General features: G+C 48.0%; 1 protein-coding gene across 1 annotated transcript in view; it reads left to right on the top strand.

Annotated features, from left to right (window-relative positions):
* Positions 1 to 21,364, top strand: part of TLR5 (toll like receptor 5) — a 566,717-nt gene that overhangs the window by 56,964 nt on the left and 488,389 nt on the right. The gene's annotated exons all lie outside the window — the stretch shown is intronic.

The following is a 21,364-nucleotide window of genomic DNA, read 5'->3' as shown; positions in this document are numbered from 1 at the left end:
TTAGCCAAAAAGACAACAGAGGGTAGCTAACCTGAAGGGCAAAGCACAGACAGAAATGAGGGAAAAATGAACATTTGTATCCAATGGAGACTCAGGGAGCAGATTATCCAATAGGCAAGGTAGGCACAGTGCTTACCTTGCTTACCAGATCATCTGTAGTGAACAATTCCACATTTTTTCACTACATCAAAGATTCTTTCTCTAGGTATGGCTGGCATCTGTCTCTCTCCCACCACAGCACCTTCCTACAGAATCAAAGCCTCTTTTCAAATTTATAATCACTGACAGGGGCAGGTGACCCAGTAAGTAAGGTAAGCACTGGCTTACTTGGGCTTACTTACTAATCTGTGTTGTTGTCGTTAGGTACTGTCACGTCTTTTCCAGCTCACAGTGACCCCATGTACAATAGAACGAAATGCTCCCTGGTCCCACGCCATCCTCACAATCATTGCTATGTTTGAGCCCATCATTGCAGCCACTGTGTCAATCCATCTTGTCAAGAATCTTTTTCGCTAATGCTCTACCAAGCATGATGTCCTTCTCCAGGGTTGGTTCCTCCTGATAACATGTCCAAAGTATATAATACGAAGTCTCACCATCCTTGTTTCCAAGGAGCATTCTGGCTGTACTCTTCTAAGACAGACTTGTTCATTCTTCTGGCAATCCATGGTGTATTCAATATTCTTTGCCAACACTGTATTTAAAAGGCATCAATTCTTCTTCAGTCTTTCTGGTTCATTGTCCAGCTACTAATCTGTAGCGAACAATTATACATGGATTTCACTTTGATGTGACATGGTGAAGCCCACGTGAAACTGTTCACTACAGATTAGTAAGTAAGCACAAGAAAGCCTGTGTTTACCTTGGTTATTGGATCAGCCACCCCTGAGTGCAGTTGAGACCAGATCAGGGAAAGGTCTATGGCTCAGGAAAGAGACTCTGAGAGAGAGAACATCCAGTGTTTCTGAGAGGATGACCACCCAAGGAGCGCCTGCTGGGCTGGACCTCCATCCACCCTAGTCTGTGAAGGGTCGCTGTGCCCTGTAGTGGACCGTCTGTGGTCTGAGAGGGAAATCCATGTCCTAACCTAACATGCACCTCAGAAGTCTCCTATGCTCTGCTCCACAGCCCAGGAAGGCCAGAAGCTGGCTGGTGGATGTGAGGCGACTTCAATACTCACAGTGACTGATCGACTCAAACACAACCATGGCATAAAATAAAAGAATTTGTGAGTTATGGTGGATCAGTCTTTATGGGGGTGGGGTGAGGGACGAGATTTCCCGGTGGCCTGAGAAGGAAAAACAAGGGAGCTTGGGATTCCGCTTTGAAGAGTGGCATCTGGGGTCTTAAACGTTAGCAAGCAGCCATCTAAGATGCATCAATTGGTCTCAACTCACCTGGATCAAAGGAGAATGAAGAACACCAAGGACACAAGGTGATTATGAGCCCAAGAGACAGAAAGGGCCACATGAACCAGCGACTACATCATCCTGATACCAGAAAAACTAGATGGTGCCCAGCTACAACCGATGACTGCCCTGACGGGGAACACAACAGAGAACCCCTGAGGGAGCAGGAGAGCAGTGGGATGCGGACCCCAAATTCTCATAAGACCAGACTTAATGGTCTGACTGAGACTGGAAGGACCCTGGTGGTCACGGCCCCCAGACCTTCTGTTGCCCCAGGACAGGAACCATTGCCAAAGCCAACTCTTCAGGCATGGATTGGACTGGACAATGGGTTGGAGAGGGATGCTGGTGAGGAGTGAGCTTCTTGGATCAGGTGGACACTTGAGACTATGTTGGTGTCTCCTGCCTGGAGGCAAGATGAGAGGGTGGAGGGGTTAGAAGCTGGTGAAAAGGACACGAAAAGAGAGAGTGGAGGGAGAGAGCGGGCTGTCTCATTAGGGGGAGAGTAATTGGGAGTGTGTAGCAAGGTGTATATGGGTTTTTGTGTGAGAGACTGACTTGATTTGTAAACTTTCACTTAAAGCACAATAAAAATTATTTTAAAAAAAAAAAAAGAGCTTGGGAAAGAGCTGGAATCTTCCCTTGATCTCTCAGCATTCCATTCCAATCTCTGTCACTTCACCATAGCGCTTGCTGGAATATTAAAAAGAAAAGAAAAAAAAAAAAACGCCCTTGGCCCAGGCGCTGCAGGTGGTCAGGGAGGAGCCCCAGAGGATGATGGGGTTCTGGGGACTATGGAACTGGGCTGTGAGCAGACCGAAGCCCCTGTGTAGGACCCCTGGGTCCATGGTGTCCAAGGGTCCAGGCAAGTCCCTAAGACCTGCCTCACGCCCCTGTGGGGGGGAGAGAAGGAGAAGTCACACTTCCCATCTATGTCATTGTCATCCTCCAGCCACCTCTTTATCAGAACTGGTGACACATGACAAAATGCTCAGGCTGGTTGGATTTCTGCAATAGACCAAGAGGGTCAAACCGTGAGCCCTGGGGTCATCTTGACCTGACTTTGAGTCCCAGTTCTACCACATGTGGCCTTGGGCAAGTAAAGTAACTCTTCGGAGCCTCGGTGTCCTAGTCCGTAATATCAGACTAGTAGTGGGGTTCTGTGAGTATTACCTACGGCACCTTGCTTGCTGCTTGGTACCTAGTAGAAGTGCGTGAACTACTGACTGTTACTCCTAGCCCTCTTGTTCCATCTCCAGCTTCTGAGATGTACATAAAAATTCTCTGGTGGGTGGGTGTCTGGTCCTGGAGAGAGCCGTCTCCTCCTAATGAGACTGGTAGCTGAGCTGCCCTCCCCCTTGGGGCTGTCTACAGGCCAGCCCTGAGCCCCACAGGACAGCGAATAAAACCAACGGCCAGCGAGCTCATTCCTCTGGTCTGTAATTTAAAATGCATTTATCCTTGCTTTAGGGAAGCTGATGCTTTTTTTTTTTTTTTTCCATTTTAGAACCTTCTGCGCATGTGATGATTGACCCCTGTGTATATTGTGTCTTTCAGTCAAAAGGTTGGCGTTTCAGAGTAGTTATCAGCCATGCCACTTCACTCTCATATTACAGGCTCCAGCGAAGCCCCCGGTGGGTCAATGTTTAAGATTAGACTTATCTGCTTATCTGATATCCCTAAAGACAGAGAGCCTTGGTAGCACAGTGGTTAAGCACTCAGCTGCTAACCTAGAAGTTATCGGTTTGAACCCACCAGCCGCTCCACAGGAGCAAGATGTGGCAGTCCGCTTCCATAAAGATTTACAGCCTTGGAAACCCTATGAGGCAGTTCTACTCTGTTCTATAGGGTCTCTGTGAGTCCGAATCGACTCGACGGCAACAGGTTTGGTTTTTTGGTTTGGTATTCCTAAAGACCACCACCCATCTGTCATTTTGTCATACTGTAGTAGCTTGCATGTCATTATGATACTGGAAGCTATGCCGCTGGTATTTCAAATATCATTAGGATCACCCATGGTGCACAAATTTCAGCGAAGCTTCCAGACTAAGACAGGCTATGAAGAGAGGCCTGGAGATCTACTTCTGAAAATTAGTCAGTGAAAACCCTGTGGGTCACAACAGAATATTGTCCTGTATAGTGCTATTTTTTTTTTTTTTTTTTTTTATAGTGCTAGAAGAGGAGTCCCCTAGGTTGGAAGGTACTCAAAATACACAGTGGCCACAACAATGGACTAGAGCATACCAATGATCGTGGAGATGGCACAGGACCAGGCAACATTTCGTTCTGTTGTACATAAGGTCACCACGGGGTAGAGCCTACTCAACAGCGGTTAAAAGCGACAACCACCACTAGAGAAAGTGCCTGGTAGACAGAATGTAAGGCGTACTTACATGGTGTCCTTTGACCCACGTTCAGTACCTCCATGTAGTTAATGCAGATGAGCCCTGTGACAGCCCGGTAAAGTCCACAAACCACTGCCCTCATCGGTTTTGGTTCAGTGGTAGAACTCTCGCCTTCCACGCAGGAGACCCGGGTTCAATTCCCAGGCGATACGTCTCATGCGCAGCTGACTCGCGTCTGTCAGTGGAGGCTGCATGTTGCTGTGATGCTGCACAGATTCCAGCAGAGCTTCCAGACTAAGACAGACTAGGAAGAAAGGCCTGGTGATTTACTTCTGGAAATCAGCCAATGAAAACCCTACAAGTCATAGTGGTCCAATCTGCAATCCATCACGGGGATGGTGCAAAACTGGACACCACCTTGTCCCGTTGTGCATGGGTGCACCCAAGTGGCCCTGGCTTGCCAAGGCAGATTAAGAACTAGTCAGGTGGGTGAGGGGAGGAGGCTGTTCTGGGCAAAGGGACAATACCAGCAGAATGCCAAGTTGTGGGGACTGAATCAACACGGAGCCCTGGGGGCCGGACCCACCTGCATTACAGATGTCATTACAATTATATCCCATCCCATCCCATTGCGTCACAGCATGTCACGGTACATCACATCACATTGTCAGCCTACGTTAATGTTGTTCTTAAGGGTTTATCCTCCCCAGACGTCTGCAAATGCGTTTAGAGCAGGGATCCTGTTTTTTGTCTGTTGGTTTGTCTGTTTCATCCCTGCATTCTCGGTGGCTAGCACAGCCCTTGCCTGGCACCCACAAGGAACGCCTGTTAGAGGAAGGAGAGAGGAAAGCAAGGAAGGGCGGACTTCAGCTCACCTCAGCACGTCCACTGATGTGTGATTTGGGGCCGCCTGGGGAGTGGGAAGAGTTGAGGTCAGAGAAGCTGTCATGACTCATTCCACACTAAGAGTTGAGACTGCGTGCAAAGAAAAAAGAGATGCCAACTGAAGGGTTTTAAGCTGGAAGTGACATGAACGGATTAGTGTTTGGAAGAAATAATCCTGCTGTAGGGAAGGGGATAGGTTGGAAAGACTCTACCTGAGGGCAGAGAGACTTAATAGATTTTTTTTTTTTAAAAGACAGAAAAGGATGAGGGGAGAGGAAATAAGGCCCCAGTAAGTGGGGCCAGAGCTGACTTGGGCTGGGCTCTGGAGTGAGGGCTGAGCATTGGAGCGGGGTGGCAGCTGCTCTGTGGTTGTGAAGCAAAGTACAAGGCAGGTTGGGGGGAGGGAAGCTGTGTAGGGAACATGGAAGGCTGGAAAGCTAAGAGGACATCCCCATGAAGGGCTCAGGAAAAACCACCTTGAGCCTCAGTTTTCCCATCTGTACAATTGGGATGATATTATCACTTACCTCACAGGATTTTATGAGGATTAAATAACACCTATTTTATATATTTTTTTAAAGGCACCTACCTCAGCACCTGGTACACAGTAGGCACTCATTACATCTGAGCTGCTATTATTATTTCAAAACAAAGAGGTTACAACTGGGGTCAGTAAGAAGTGGGCAGGTGGGGAGGGTTAGAGTTAGGGAGGGGGAGGTGGAGCTGGCCCCCTTCTCTGACGGCACATCCAAGAAATGGTAAAGGAATCGGCTACTTTGCACAGGAGGGAGAGACTTAAAGATGGCCAAAAGGAGAGGGACGAGTCACAGAAGACCCCCAGGATTCTGGAGCCATTCACTGGGCACAGAGTAAAGAATGGGCTGCAGGTTAGATGACAATTTAGAATCAAAGGCTCCAATTCAAGAGGGTTCCATGGGTATTTCTGGGGCCCAGGCAAGAGGCCCAAACTGGAGGTACAGCTTCGGGAGTCAACACAAAGGGAGAGGTTGGGGTGAAGAGTATAAGAATGTGCAGAGTGAGAAGCCTGAAGGTCAGGGAAAGAGCCAACTGAGGCAAGGGGAAGAAGAGATGCTCAGAGAGAAAATTAAGGAGGTGTGACTGGAGAGGTGGGAGTGAACCAGGAGAAAGCAATGTCACAGAAGCCAGAAGGTCAGTCCTCAAAACAAGAGAGACATCAAATATCTGTGAGATGGATGGATGGATGGGTGGGTGGGTGGATGAATGGGTGGGCGGGTGGGTGGATGGGTGGGTGGACTGATGGATGGTTGTCAAATGCTGCATGAAAATCTCATAAGACAAGGCCTGAGAAGTGCCCATTGACATGGACTACATGGAGGTCACTGATGCACTCAGCACAGTGTCAAGAAGGCATAGAGTGGCTGTAGTGAATGCTTGGGGAACGACAGTGGGTGAGAAAGTGGAGGCAGCAAGTGCAGAGTGCTCTAGCAAGCAATTTGGCTATGAAGGACAAAAAGATACATGGTGTTAAGCAAAGGGAGATACGAGGTTGAGAGGTTTTTGCTGTGTTTTTTGTTTTTGCCTTACTTTTTTTTTATTATTCTATTGCATGTTCATTCATCGACTCGACGGCACTGGGTATTGCATTTTTGGTGAAACTTTACTCAGTAAATTAGGTTCTCATTTAACAATTTCTATACATAGTAAGGAAACCCTGGTGGCGTAGTAGTTAAGAGCTATGGCTGTTAACCAAAAATGTTGGCAGTTCGAATCCACCAGGTGCTTCTTGGAAACTCTATGGGGCAGTTCTCCTCTGCCCTATAGGGTCACTATGAGTCGAAATCGACTCAACAGCTACAGGGTTTTTTTTTTTTTTAATACATAGTGTTCAGTGACATTGGTTACATTTTTCACAATGTGTCAGCATTCTCATTTTTTCCATTCTGATCTGTTTCCATTAATCTAGCTTCCCTGGCCCCCTTACCTTCTCATCTACACTTTAGGATAAATATTGACTGTTTGATCTCCTACAGATTATTATTTAAAGAAGCACAGTACTCACTGGTGATATTGTTTATTTTATGAGCCAGTCTATTATTTGGCTGAAAGATGATCTCTGGGAATGGGTTAAGTTCCAAGTCTAAAGGGTATCTCAGGGCAATAGCCTCAGGGGATACTCCAGTCTCTACTGGTCCAGTAAGTCTGGCCTTTTTTTTTTTTTTTTTTTAGGAATTTGAGGATTGCCCTACATTTTTCTCATTCTATCTGGGACCATCTATTGTGTCCCTGGTCAGAACAGTTAGTTGACAGTGGTAGCTGGACACCATCCAGTTCTTCCAGCTTCAGTATAGATGAGGTCATGGTTCATGTGAGCTATTAGTCCTATAGACTAGTTTCTTCTTTGAGTCTTTGGTTTCCTTCTTTCTCTTTTGTTCCAGATGAGTATAGACCAATATTGTATTTTAGGTGGCCACTCACAAGCTTTTAAGATCCCAGGTGCTACTACCAAACTAGGATGTAGAACAATGTCTTTATGAACTGTGTTACGCCAATTGACCAAGTTGTCCCCCGAGACTATGGTCCTAAACCGTCAAACCCAGTAAATCAAACTCGTGAGGTGTTTAGTTATGTCTAGGAAGTAGCCACAACTGTGTCCCCTATGTGTTTAATTATGTATATGAATGTATATGCAGCACAAACAAACATGGATATATATACGCCTACAGATACGTCAATACACGCAAACCCACATACTAACATGTGCCTTCCTATACACATATATGCATACATGTCTACCTAGATTTTTTGGTTGTTACTGTTATTACAAAATTGTATTTGTTACAGCATTTACCAAACTTGTCCCTTATTCTTGTGTACTTCTTATTGTCATCATTTACCTTGGTCAGGTTGTGCAGACTTCACCCATATTGGGCATTGCCTTTCCCATCACCAAAAATAACAAGTGTCTACTATCTAGGAAGTGATTTTCCCTGCCCCTCCAATCCCTGGTCACCATCAAGGAATACCACTATCTTCATGTATAGCCATTCGTATCTTTTTATAAAAGTGAGACCATGCAGTATTTGTCCTTTTGTGATTGACTTACTTCACTCAGCATAATGTCCTCCAGGTTCATCTATGGTATAATAATATGTTTTGAGAACTCATCATTATTCTTTATAGCTGCATAGTATTCCATTGTATGTATGTAGTACAATTTGTTTATCCATTCATCGTTGATAGGAACTTAGGTTGTTTCCATCTTTTTGCTGTTGTGAATAAAGCTGCAATGAACATAAGTGTGCATGTCTATTTGTGTCACTGTTATTAGATCTCTAGGGTATATGCCTTGGAAAATTTGGTGGCATACTGGTTAAGAGTTCAGCTTCTAACCATAAGGTCAGCAGTTTGAATCCACCAGGCACTCCTTGGAAACCTTAAGGGGCAGTTCTACTCTGTCCTATAGAGTCGCTATGAGTCGGAATCGACTCACAGGCAATAGGTTTGGTTTTTTTGAGTTTTATAATGTTGTGATCACGTCCCTGTTGAGATTTGATACGTGATCACCCCCATGATGGAACCTGCTGTGAATATCCAATCAGTTGAAGGGGAGTTTCCTTGGGCGTGTGGCCTGCATCAAGTCTGGGCTGCTGCTTGGGCAGGGCTTGGGGGCTTTTGTTGGTTCTAAATCCTGCAGCTGGCTCCTGTTCATCTGACCTCCGGTTCTTGGGACTTGAGCTAGCAGCTTACCTGTGGTCTTGCCTGCCGATCTTGGGATTTGTCGGTCTTCACAGCCTGTGAACAACAGCCCCACTCTCTGACCTGTTGATCTTGGGGTTGCCAGCCCCTGCAGCTACGTGAATCAGGAGAAGCCTCTTTCCTGACCCACAGACTTGAGATGTTATGGCCTCTACAACAATGTGATCTAAATCTCTCTATGCGTATATATATAGAGAGAGAGAGAGAGAGTTTTACTTCTCTAGAGAACCCAGCCTAAGTCACTGTTTCCCATAGTGCTGTACCATTTTACAGTCCCACCACAATGTGTAAGAGTTTCAATCTCCCTACAACCTCACCAGCATTTGTTGTTTTCTGCTTTGCTCTTTTTGACATGGAAGAGCCTTGAGGATGTTGACGTGTTCAGGGAAAGAAGAGCCAGTAGGGAGGGGAGAGCTGGGGATCAGGAGCAAGAGAAGGTCCCTGACTGGGGGCAGGTAAGAAAATGGGTGTGAGAGAGGAGACTCCCCCAGGAACCAGGAGGGGAGGAGGAGAAGGAGTACACGAACATGTAAACCCCATCACAAATACCTGTACAAGGTCACAAGGATCCTTCCGAAATTGGAGGAAACAGCCAAATCTGAATAGGATAAAACTCCTAGTCTTTACAGAGCAAGCTACTTCCTGGTTGCAGTAAAAACATTTAAGCTGTCTTGCATTTGTTGTTGTTGTTGTTAGGTGGTGACAAAACAAAATGTTGCCTGGTTTGAGCCCATTGTTGCAGCCACCCTATCAATCCGTCTTGTTGAGGGTCTCCTTTTTCGTTGACCCTCTGCTTTACCAAGCCTGATGTTCTTCTCCAGGAACTGGTCCCTCCTGATAACATGTCCAAAGTAATTAAGATGAAGTCATGTCATTCTCGCTTCTAAGGAGCATTCTAACTGTACTTCCTCCAAGACAGATTTGTTCAGTCTTCTGTCAGTATATGGTACATTCAATATTCTTCACCAACACCATAATTCAAATGCATCAATTCTTCTTCAGCCCTCCTTTCTCATTGCCCAGCTTTTACGTATATACCAAAAAACCAAACCCAAACCCAGTGTCCTTGAGTTGATTGTACATATTTTATAAGATGATAAAAAAAAAAAAATAAATACCATGGCTTGGGTCAGGTGCACCCTCATCCTTGAAGTGATAATATTTTGGCTTTTTAACACTTTAAAGAGATCTTTTGCTGCAGATTTGCCCATTACAATATGTCATTTGATTTGACTGCTGCTCCCATGGGTACTGATTGTTGATCCTAGAAAAATGAAAACCCTTGACAACTTCAATTTCTTTGTCATTTATCATGTTTTTTACTGGTCCAGTTGTAAGAATTTTCACTTTCTTTATGTTGAGGTGCAATCCATACTGAAGGCTGTAGTCTTTTACCTTCATCGTTAAGTCCTCTTCACTTTCAGCAAGCAAGGTTGTGTCATGTGCATAATAACACAGGCTGTTAATGAGTCTTCCTCCGGTTCTGAGGCCACAGTCTTCATACAGACCAGCTTCTTGGATTATTTGCTCAGCATACAGATTGAATAAGTAAGCAGAAAGAATACAGACCTGCCGCACTTTTCCAGTTTGTGTTCAGGTCTCAAAAACCCACCCTCTTTAAGCACATGGCAATTTATTCATGCTGAACTGACTCCTTGTTTTATGTGTTTTGGGGAAATTTTTTCCTCAGTATTTTCAAGGAATGTTATAATACACTTATATATCAAACCAAACTCATTGCCATCTAGTCAGTTCCGACTCATAGCAACCCCACAGGACGGAGCAGAACTGCCCCATGGGGTTTCCAAGGCTGCAATCTTTACAGAAATAGACTGCCACGACTTTCTGCCTTGGACCAATTGGTGGGTTTGAACTGCTGACCTTTTGGTTCACAGCTGAACACTTAACCACTGCGCCACCTGGGCTTCTATATATATGCATATATGTATATATACACATCATCTTGTTTAAAATTTCTGTTGGAAAAATTAAGCCATACAGATTGGTAATGGAAAGAAATGTTCACTTATAATAATCTGGAGGCCGAGGGAACAGGCAGTGACTCTGTCACGTGTTTTATGTGTGTTTGTCAGGCAGCAACATAACTGTCATTACAGCAAACAGTGAGGACTTCTTTCTCCCACCGGCTCCCTCCTCACTAATTGCGCTTAACTTTCCTGGAAGAAAATTTCCCTTGAAGTGTTCCACAATCTGAGTCAGCCTGGAGTGACTCTTGGGGGAAAAAGTGAGCTAAAATTGCTTCAGCTGTTTTTGACTGATGAGTTGTTGGAGCACACACACACACACACACACACACACACACAGAGTTTCTCTCTTCTTTAGAAGAGAAGGCAGAAAAAACACTGACCTATTTTTACGCTCCCGTAGCTCCCTACCAGTGGAGCTGTAAACTCCAAACTTGGCAAGGCTGGGGCTGACATCTTTGAAGGGGCAAACCCAGCTGGCTCCAAAGAAAAAGGCCACAGACATCACCACAGTCTAAAATGCTGCATCGGAGCCGACAGAGGGAAGCGTTTCCAGAATTTCAGCAAACCTCATTAGAGAAGACCCACCAACAAGCTTCAGGGAAGTGGCCAACTGCCATTTCTTCTCATTAAAAACAAGCCAGGGAGGAAAAGAAAAAAAGCAGCAGCAGCAGAAAGCAAAGCACCATCTATCAACCAGCAGCATGATGGGAGAGGAGCGAACTCCTAAGCCTGAACTTCAAAGACCTAAGCTCTTGCAGATGCATTCACTGACTCAGGAGAGGATCACAGGAGGTTTTCTGGACTGATGTGGGATCTTCCATCTGCATTTGAAGGGCCTGTGAAAGAAGTAAACAACCAAAAACCAAACCCTTTGCCTTCCAGTCGATTCTGACTCATAGCGACCAGTCGATTCTGACTCATAGCGACCCTATAGGACAGAGTAGAACTGCCCCATAGAGCTTCCAGGGAGTGCCTGGCGGATTTGAACTGCCGACCTTTTGGTTAGCAGCCATAGCACTTAACTACTATGCCATGAAAGGAGTAAGGAGACCAGTAAATTCGATTCCCCAAAGTGCACTAAAAATTCAAACACAGTAGAGCTCCTATTTACAAATGGCTCACGTATGTCCCAGGACAAATTGTGATTCCAGCTGCCTAACAAGAAAAAGTCAGACTTTACCCGGTTAGTCTGTAGAAATGTACTAGTCCTACCCCAACCTAGAGGCTAGAGGAGGGGCCGGGTGTGCATGGGGTTCTGGCCAGCTACCCTTGAGGAGAGGAAGGGCCAGGAAGTAAACAGAACCTGGGGTTTGGAACCGAGACCCAGGTTCAAAGCTCACTTTGGATAGTTACTGTTGGAGCAAGCTCGGTTGTGTCTTTGCACAGCTGTTGTGAGGCCTGTCACATTGCACATGTTCAATCAACAGGAGCTGCGTTTAGGAGTAACGGTAGCAGAGGTATCAGAGCTACACGCTTTCTCTCTGTCACTTATTTTTTGCACCTCAGGAAGCTCCAAGTTCTTGGAGCCTCAATTCTCTTGTCTGTGAAATGGGAATGATAATGATGGTAATGATACCTACTGTATCCCAAGTACAGAATTGTTTTAGGGGTCAACTAAGAAAAACACAAAAGAGTTTGCAAACTAATACGCATGTGGGAAACACATAGAAATACACGTTGCATGAGTATTTATATATTCCTGACGATGTGCAAAAGGTTAACGTGCTCAGCTCTTAACTGAAAGGTTGGAGGTTCAAGTCCACCCAGAGGGGCCTCAGAAGAAGGGCCTGAGGATCTGCTTCTGAGAGATTACATTGAAAACCCTGTGAAGGGCAGTTCTACTCTCACGTACATGGGGTCACCATGAGTCAGAATCAAATTGGTAGTAACTGGGTTTTTTAATGATGTGAGTATGCTGAGAGCCATATCTCTCCCCTATCAGGCCCACAGCAGGGCTCCCTGCCACCTGGTTTGAATACAGACGCCCAAGACTCACAGGGCCTTCTAAGGCTCCAGCTCTCGGCGGCACAGAATCCCTCATGTAGCAACAGACAGGAGCCACCGTGTTCTTGTCATTGCTCTGCTGAGGACACCATTGTCCTGGCAACTAGGAGCTCTCAAGACCTGATTCCCTCTGTCTAGACAGCCCAGACGTCACAAAGGCAGGGAAGGGTGGGGGGACAGCCTCAAAGAGGGTCCATTCTCCCTCCCTCCCCCGCCCTTCCCTGCCTTTGTGATGTCTTCTGGCCCCCTCCCCTCCATGTCCCTCAGATCACGTGGCATGCTCCAGCCCTGATGGTTGCCTTTCCAAGGCCTCCCTCTGTCTAGACAGCCCAGATGTACTACTCCCAGAAGGGCGCTGACTGGAAGCCTCTGTCGTCAGGCCTGGGAGAAGTGAACCCGTTGCTCCCTAAGCCATAACAATTCATCTCGAACAGGAACACGTTGTCCCTGAAACCATTATCATCCATTTCAAACAGAATTTGTTAACTGGGGAGACATTCTCAGAGACCATCAGGCAAATTCCATTTCCTTGGCATCTGAGGAGAAAAGCCACTCAGAGCAGCTTGGTTTAGGTGTGACTCCCGTGCCAAATGCCTCAGCATTCTCCTCTTCCTGAGATCAAAGGGCACGGCTCAGCCTTGTTCCACAGGGGACTCTTCTAGGGACTGTGAACCCCCCAGGGGTGTGTCCAACAGCTCTGAGAAGGGGGAAATCCGAAGAGAACCTTAGAGTGGGCCTCTCCAAAGCCGAGGAAGCCCAGTGTGTGGGTCCACTCTTAATTTACATTCTAGAGACTCAACAAGTCCGTGCCCAGCCCTGTGCTAAAAGGCTGTTAAAAAGGAGATACCCTGGCCATTCAGCAGTCTGCAGTTCACAAGAATACTTTGAGCATCTGCTGTGTGCAGGGCACTATTAGGTATCATGAGATGGGGCTCGGTGGGGGGAGACACAACCAAGACTTGTGTTTGCCCCAGATGTTGATCATTTAGTAAAGGTACACAGTAACAACGGGAGAGGCAAGACTACATGGGGACACTCAACAGTGAGCAATACAAAATGGTGCTATCTAACGAAGTGGTGGGGGCCCCTGGGTGGTGCAAACACTTAATGCACTCAGCTGCTAACCAAAAGGTTGGAGGTTCCAGTCCATCCAGAGGTGCCTTGGAATAAAGGCCTGAAGATCCACTTCTGAAAAATCCGCCATTGAGAACCCTATGGAGCACAATTTTACTCCGACACACATGGGGTGGCCAGGAGTCAGAATCAACTCAACAGCAGCGTGTTTTAATGAAGTGGCGATGGAAATTACAGAGACAAGACACGGTGGTTTAGTTTGTTTCACCAGAATAAAGCAAACTCAGGTGTGGGGGCGGGGGGCCTGAGCTAATCACTGAAGGCCGGGCAGGACTTAGAGGCCTGCTCTTGCCTTGAGCCATTTAAGTGCCCTCACACTGGCTCCTCCATACAAGCCTAGCAGCAATCTATACATATAAGATGATAAATAAGGTGAAGATTTCCCAAGGAGACAGAAGTTTTCCACACACCCCAAACAAAAAAACTTTCCCCAAATCCCTTTTCAGTCTACAGCTCTGATCTTTCTTCAAAGTCCGGGTTCCTACAGCGGCTGCCTCATGTGCCCTTACAGCCCCCCAAATCTCCTTGCTGTTCTCCAGGCTTCCAAGCCATCTTCCCTTTCAGAATCCCTTCAGCTTTCAGGTCTCACTTAGGTGGAAAAGCCTGTGTGATTGGCCAGACCCAAACCCCCTATTTATTTCCCCTCCAAGAGCCCCTGGCTGGGTGGGGGTGGGGCTGAGGGTGGGGGGCTCAGTTCACCCTGCTAGAGTGGAGAGGAGCATCGAAGGTGTTCCAGGAAGGGGTATCCCAAGCGGAAGCAAGGAGCATGAGATAAGGCGGACAGACTGGGGCCACGCAAGGGGGCCGCGCTGTGAAATTTAGGTTCGATATTTGTTGCAACATTCACACCCTTTGTTCCACAGAGATTGGAGGCAGCAGTTTAGACCATCCAGGTTCTACAAAGCCTCATTCCTCTCTGGTCCAGGTTTCAGTCGGAGTTTTTTCCGAAGCCGACCTGCTTGCTGCCTGGGGTCGCTCTCTCCACCGCAGGCCCGTAGCTCCGCCTTCTGCTGTCTTCAGCTTGATTGTTTGGCATTATTCTCGGGTCTGCCTTTCTCCCTTCAAATTGTAAATTCCTTCTGTTCTCCCAGCCTCCTGGTGCCCCACGGTGGGTGCCTAATCACACGCTGCACAGCGGGGTGGACAGGACAGAAAGAGCACTGGGCCGGACAGGAGTCAACAGACTGAGCCTTTCTGGACCCCAGTTTCCTTGCCTATAAAACGGGCCAAGCCAACTCAAAGATCTCCCCAATTGGAATATTCTGAGGCTCTTTAAATAATTTCTGCCTCTTAATGAAATAGGTATTCTGACAAAAACTGGAGCGGGGTGGGGGGGAAAGAGGAAAATGGCGTCCTGTGGTCACTCTGGGATCCCGAGCAAGGAAATCTCCACAGAAGCCCAGGCTTGCGGGGTGGTTTTTTTTCCAGTCTACTGCTGGAAACATGAAGAAGGTCCCCAGCATCGCTCAAAGAACTTGGGATTCTGGGCTGCTCCCAGTACCCTCTGGGGTTAGCGCAGGTGAGGCGCCCCCAGACCGCCCCCGCAGAGAGGAGGCGCTGCTGGTCCCAGGGCTCGTCCTCCCACAGACTGTGCAGCCATTCTCCTTGTTGCCCCCAGGTGGCGCTGCAGGATCACATCCCTCAGAGCCGTCCTCAGTCCGAGGCTACCACAGCGCCCTCTGAAGCCGGCCTTGGATTGATTTAGACCAACGGGCTAAAGCTTGAATTCAAGGCCTGGCCAGCTCTCCAAACCCTTCTGGAGCCTTCTAGATCAATCAGACACAAAGGCAGCTAGCATATCCCTGCCACTGATGTCAGAAGTGACACAGTCTTGTGAGTCAGGTGCTGGAATTCACACTCTGCCAACACCTCGTTGTCAGCTCAGGGCCAGGTCCTACCCCTGTCTTCCCCAGTCCTGGTGCTGAGACAGTCTGCCAGCCCTTTGCCTCTCCTGGCCTCCAGGAGCCTCGTCACCCCCCCACCCACAGACACATGGGCCTCAGGGAAGAAATCCCCTGTGAGCCTCAAGCTCACCAGAACAAACAAAAACAAAACAAAACTGCCTTCTCACACATGGAGCCCTTTGTCTGGGAACACAGTTCACCACGTCTGCTCACATTCCTTCTCTAATTCCTTCACACCACTCAAGGGGGATCTCCCTGACACCACTTACTATATGTACACACCACACACACACACATACCATGCACCACATACACGCTGCCACATGACAAACATCCCTCACATACACCATATGCCAAATATATACCACACACACTATATACCACACACGCACACCACATACACACACACCCCCACATGACAAACATCCCTCACACACACCATACGCCAAATACATACCACACACCACATACACTGTACACCACATATATACCACACACACACCGTGCACACATACCTCCCCACATCACACACATGCCTCACACACACACACCAAATGTATCACACACACCATATACCAAATACATACCACACATCACACACGCACCATGCACACATACCCTCTCATATCACACACATTTGCACACATGCCACACGTCACACACACACCACACACATCACACACACACACTATATACAACATACATACCATACACCACACACACCACACACTATGCACACATTTCCCCACACATACCATACACATCACACACATACATACCACACACACACACCAGACACATATATCACATACCACATCGCACACCCCATTCACATACCATACACACCCCACAGCCCACCCCACAAACACACACATGCACACCACACACACATACACATATATCACATACCACATCGCACACCCCATTCACATACCACACACACACCCCACAGCCCCCTCCACAAGCACACACATACACACCACACACATACACACCACACACATACACACCACACACATACACACCACACATACACACCACACACATATATCACATACCACATCGCACACCCCATTCACATACCACACACACATCCCACAGCCCCCTCCACAAGCACACACATACACACCACACACACACATACACACCAGACACATATATCACATACCAAATCACACACCGCATTCACATACCACACACACCCCACGGCCCACCCCACAAACACACACATACACATCACACACACACCCCCCGCACTCACACCTGCCCCCCAGCACACATACCACAGAGAAGTATAGAAGTGTGACCCCAGAATTGGTCCTTGGTGCCGCAGTCTGGAAACAACTGGATGATTCTCTGAGAGGAAGACAGGCCCCACAGCCCACGCTGCAGCTTGCCTCCTTCACCAACAGCGTTCCCGGTGGGCAACACACCTGGAGGCAGAGAGAAACCAGGCCCTGCTAGGAAGCCCGTAAGCGCACCTGTCTTCAGGCCTTTGCTGTTCTTGTTAGGAGTTTTATGCTACTGAGTAAGGACAGCCATGTATGAGGTAACGGGAAGGAAAAGGTTAAAGACGATTGAGTTCAAACCACATCTTTTACATATTAAGTAACCTCATTTTGACCCTAACCTGGGCTACTGGTGAGGGGAAATTTCTTCCCTCCTCATGTGGACAAGGGGCCTGTTGTGACCCAGGACCAGAGCTTTGCCTGGACCCCATTCCTCCCCTCTCCCCAAGGGCAGGACCACCGCCATTGGCAGCCAGCTGAGAGCAGAGGCCACTATGATCAGAGACACCAGAGAGTCAGCCTGGACCGATGCAGTGTGAGGGTCAGGGCAGGCCTGCCTGGCCTCCAGGCCTGCCTGCTCAGGTAGCTGTTGCTCAGTATACCAAGATGCTGTGTAACCAGGGAGAAACCAATTGCCATCGGGTCAGTTCCAACTTCTGACTCATCGCAGCCCTATGTGTGTCAGAGAAGAACTGTGCTCCACAGGGTTTTCGATGGCTGATATTTTGGAAGTAGATTGCCAGGACATTCACCTGAGGCACCTCTGGTCCCAATCTGCTGAAAGATGAGGGCCCATGCCAGGTAGATCCGTCTGAAGCCATTGTTTATGCCCCCCTTCCACTGGGCAGTGCCAGCCCTGTCCTGCAGCCCTCCACCTTCTGCTTGGGTCTCAGACCCACTCTGCCTGCTGCCCCTTAGCCCTTCTGCCCACTGCCTGCCTGGGCTAGGTCCAGGGGCCACACCCGCTTCTCGTACAGTCCCAGCTGAGGCCATGGGATGGGGTTTGAGGGTCGGAACCCCCAGGTCCTGATGGCCTCAGAACCCTTGGTCCAGTTGCCTGTTTGTCCCTCGCAGTGTCATTGCTGGGGTAGCATTGTGCAAGGACTTTGGAGAGAGAACCCAGCCCCCTGACCTGGGGTGACTGGGACACTTAGGCTGAGGGTTGGCAGGAAGGCTGCAGAATCAAGCTGAGGGCCAGGGCCTGCTGCAGCCAGGAGGGGGCGTCTGCCGGCCCATTCCTGTGCACGTCCCCTCCTGTGGAGCAGTTACAGACATTACCTCATCCTTCTAAGAGGAGTCTCTAGGTCTTGGGGACAGCAAGGTAAGGACTCTTCTCCCCCCCCCCCGCCCCCACTTCGCCTTGCTGCCCCTACCCCAGCCCAGTGTGGAGCCAGGAAGGCAGAGTGGGCAGCCCAGGGTGCTCACAGGAGAGGGCAGGAGCCACCCCAACCCCCCAGAGAAAGGGCTTCCCAAGCCAGACCCAGATCTGGCCTCCCAGGGGTGCTGCCCAGCCCCACCTCATGCCAAGGGTGAGGGTCCCAGGCCCAGACCTGGGCAAATAGGAGCACTGAGTCCTTGGTGGGTCTCACCTGTCTCCTCCCTGCACCCTGGCCTCTGTGTCCCGGCTTAGCTGTATATCCACGTGGTCTTCTCCATGCTTTGCTGTCTCAGGACAGGGACTCTTAAACCACTTCTGGGTCCCTCAGAGGCCCTATTGCGGGCAATGTCATCTACAGTAATTGCTCAGTAAGTGAGAAGTTGAGGCCAGTGGTGCTTCAGTGATAGAACTCTTGCCTTCTTCCATGCAGGAGACCTGGGTTCAATTCAAGCACAGCCACCTCCCGTCTGTCAGTGGAAGCTTGCATATTGCTGCAATCCTGAACAGATTCCAATGGAGCTTCCAGACTAAGATGGACTAGGAAGAAAGGCCTGGCCCTCTACTTCGGAAAGCCAACGAAAACCTTATGGATCATATCCCCAACTGATGATGGGAATGGAGTAGGACTGGAGACGGTTTTGTTCCATTGTGCGTGGGGTCACCATGAGTAAGGTGGGGATGGCAGCTAAGAAAAACTAGTTAGAAGTTAAAACTGGAGCTGTGTGACATGGAGATAACAGGAAGGATGTTGCCCAGGGCCCACACGCAGGCACCGTGGTCCACGACTGTGGCCAGCAGACACTACTGCATGGGGCGGAGGCCCGGCTGCGGGGCATGAAGGTGCCAAGACCCTCATCCCCAGCCACCCTCCGGTTGTGCTCTTGTGCTGAGGCCCAGGGCTGTGCTTGCTCCCTGTGGTTGTAGAATGGCCCCGCACAGCAGGCTGGATGGGAGAAGTTTCTGGAACAGAGCCCACCTCTTGGTCTGCGACAGCATCTACTTACTGGGCCTGCTGTGGTTTTCCTTCCTTTCACAGGGGCTATTATTGGTATTTCCCACTCATCTTCACAACAGAGAAGGAATCTTTGAAAACCACAAGAAAGGTGGTGGGAAGGGTGGAACTCCACAAGCCAACTCCTCTGAAAGTCACTGATCCCCAAACAGGAAGGTTGGTCTTTCCTGTTTAGACATCATGTCTGGCAAGAGGAAATCAAGACCGAAGTAACAATAATAATTACATAAACCTGAGATATGTTAACATCCCCTGTATCACAAAAGGCTCTGTTTGTGAAGGGCCTGCCAAACCAGGCAGGGTGCAGTTTGACTGTGGACTCTGTGGTCAGTGATGAGCTGTGGTATTGGGGAGGCTCGACCAAGGGAGGGGAACTCTTAGGGACTCCCCTGGATGCCCAAGGGACCCTCAGGGTCCTTCAGGATCAAGTGGGAAAGGGCCTTTGCACAGAGGGGAAAGCAGCTTGGAAGACGGGAAGGAGTGTGAGCTTTGCCCTCTGCACAGGTTCAAATCCCAGCCCCAACCTGTACTAGCTGCTCCACCTTGGACCAGCTATGCAACTTTTTTCAGTCTCAGCTTCCTTGATGCTAAGAAAATACCCAAATCATATTACTGTCACTGAACCCCTGGGTGGTGCAAAAGGTTAAGTGCCGAGCTGCTAACCGAAAGATTGGAGGTTCAAGTCCACCCTGCAGTGCCTCAGAAGAAAGGGCTTGGTGATCTACTTCTAAAAAGTCACAGCCATTGAAAACCTTGTGGAGCACAGCCTACTCTGACACACTTGGTATCGCCATGAATCAGAGTCAACTCGATGGCAATTGGATACTGGCTTATGGCTGTAACACTGGCAGACAAAACTAGCCGAGCACGTGGTATGTGCTCTCCCTAACTTTGAATAAAAACAAGTGACATGAGCCAACTTAAAGAAATACATAGGCTGATGGTGTGAGCTTTATAGAATCTTGAGAAGAGAAGGGTTGGGACAAAAAAGGACAAAGTAACTTAATTACTAATGGGAGAAGAAAATACCAGAAGGGTGTTTACCTGTGTTTTATTGATGATGCCAAGGCATTTGAGTAGATCATGACAAATTATGGATAACATTGCAAAGAATGGAAATTCCAGAACACTTAATCGTACTCATGAGGAACCTGTACATAGATTAGGAGGTGGTCATTCAAACAGAACAAGGGGATACTTCATGGCTTAAAGTTAGGAAAGGTGCATGTCAGGGTTGTATCCTTTCACCATACCTATTCAATCTGTATGCTGAGCAGATAATCCGAGAAGCTGGACTATATGAAGAAGAACAGGGTGTCAGGATTGGAGGAAGACAAATTAACAGTCTGCATTATGCAGATGACACAACCTTGCTTGCTGGAAGTGAAGAGGACTTGAAGTACTTACTGAAGAAGATCAAAGACCAGTGGATTACACCTCAGCATAAAGAAAACAAAAATCCTCACAACCAGACCAATAGCCAACATTGTAATAAATGGACAAAAAGATCGAAGTTTTCAAGGATTTCATTTTAGGGTCACTAGGAGTCAGAATCGACTCAATGGCAACAGGTTTATTTTTTTAGTTTTGGATCCACAATCAACACCCATGGGAGCAGCAGTCAGGAAACCAAAAGATGCGTTGCATTGGGCGTATCTGCTAAAGATTCCTCTTTAAAGTGTTGAAACGCAAAGATGTCACCTTGAAGGCTGAGATCTTTCTCATATGCATGAGAAAGCTGGATGATAAATAAGGAAGACGGAAGAAGAATTGATGCCTTTGAATTGTGATGTTGGCGAAGAATATTGAATACACCATGGACTCCCAACACAACGAACAAATCTGTCTTGGAAGAAGTACACCCAGAATGCTCCTTAGAAGCAAGGATGGCGAGACAGCGTCTTACTTTGGACGTGTTATCGGGAGGGATCAGTCTCTGGAGAACGACATCATGCCTGGTAAAGTAGATTGTCATCAAAAAAGAGGAAGACCCTCAACAAGATGGATTGACGTAGCAGCTACAACAGTGGGCTCAAGCAAAACAAGGATTGTGAGGATGGCGCAGGACCAGGCAGTGTTTGTTCTGTTGTATGTAGGGTCAATATGCTTCTGAACCGGTTCAATGGCACCTAACAACAACAACAGGAGAAGAGATCTATGGGGCAATATGTCCTAGACCTAACTCAGTTCTCCTTATGAGCTAATTGGCATCAACCAGAAACACCCTCAACCTCCTTAGTCAGCTAGTAAAATTCCATCTACCTCATGCAGACCCACG

Source organism: Elephas maximus, chromosome 24, assembly GCF_024166365.1.
Source record: "Elephas maximus indicus isolate mEleMax1 chromosome 24, mEleMax1 primary haplotype, whole genome shotgun sequence".
In the NCBI taxonomy this organism is placed as follows: Eukaryota; Metazoa; Chordata; class Mammalia; order Proboscidea; family Elephantidae; genus Elephas; species Elephas maximus.
This window is presented reverse-complemented; position numbering and strand designations above follow the sequence as displayed.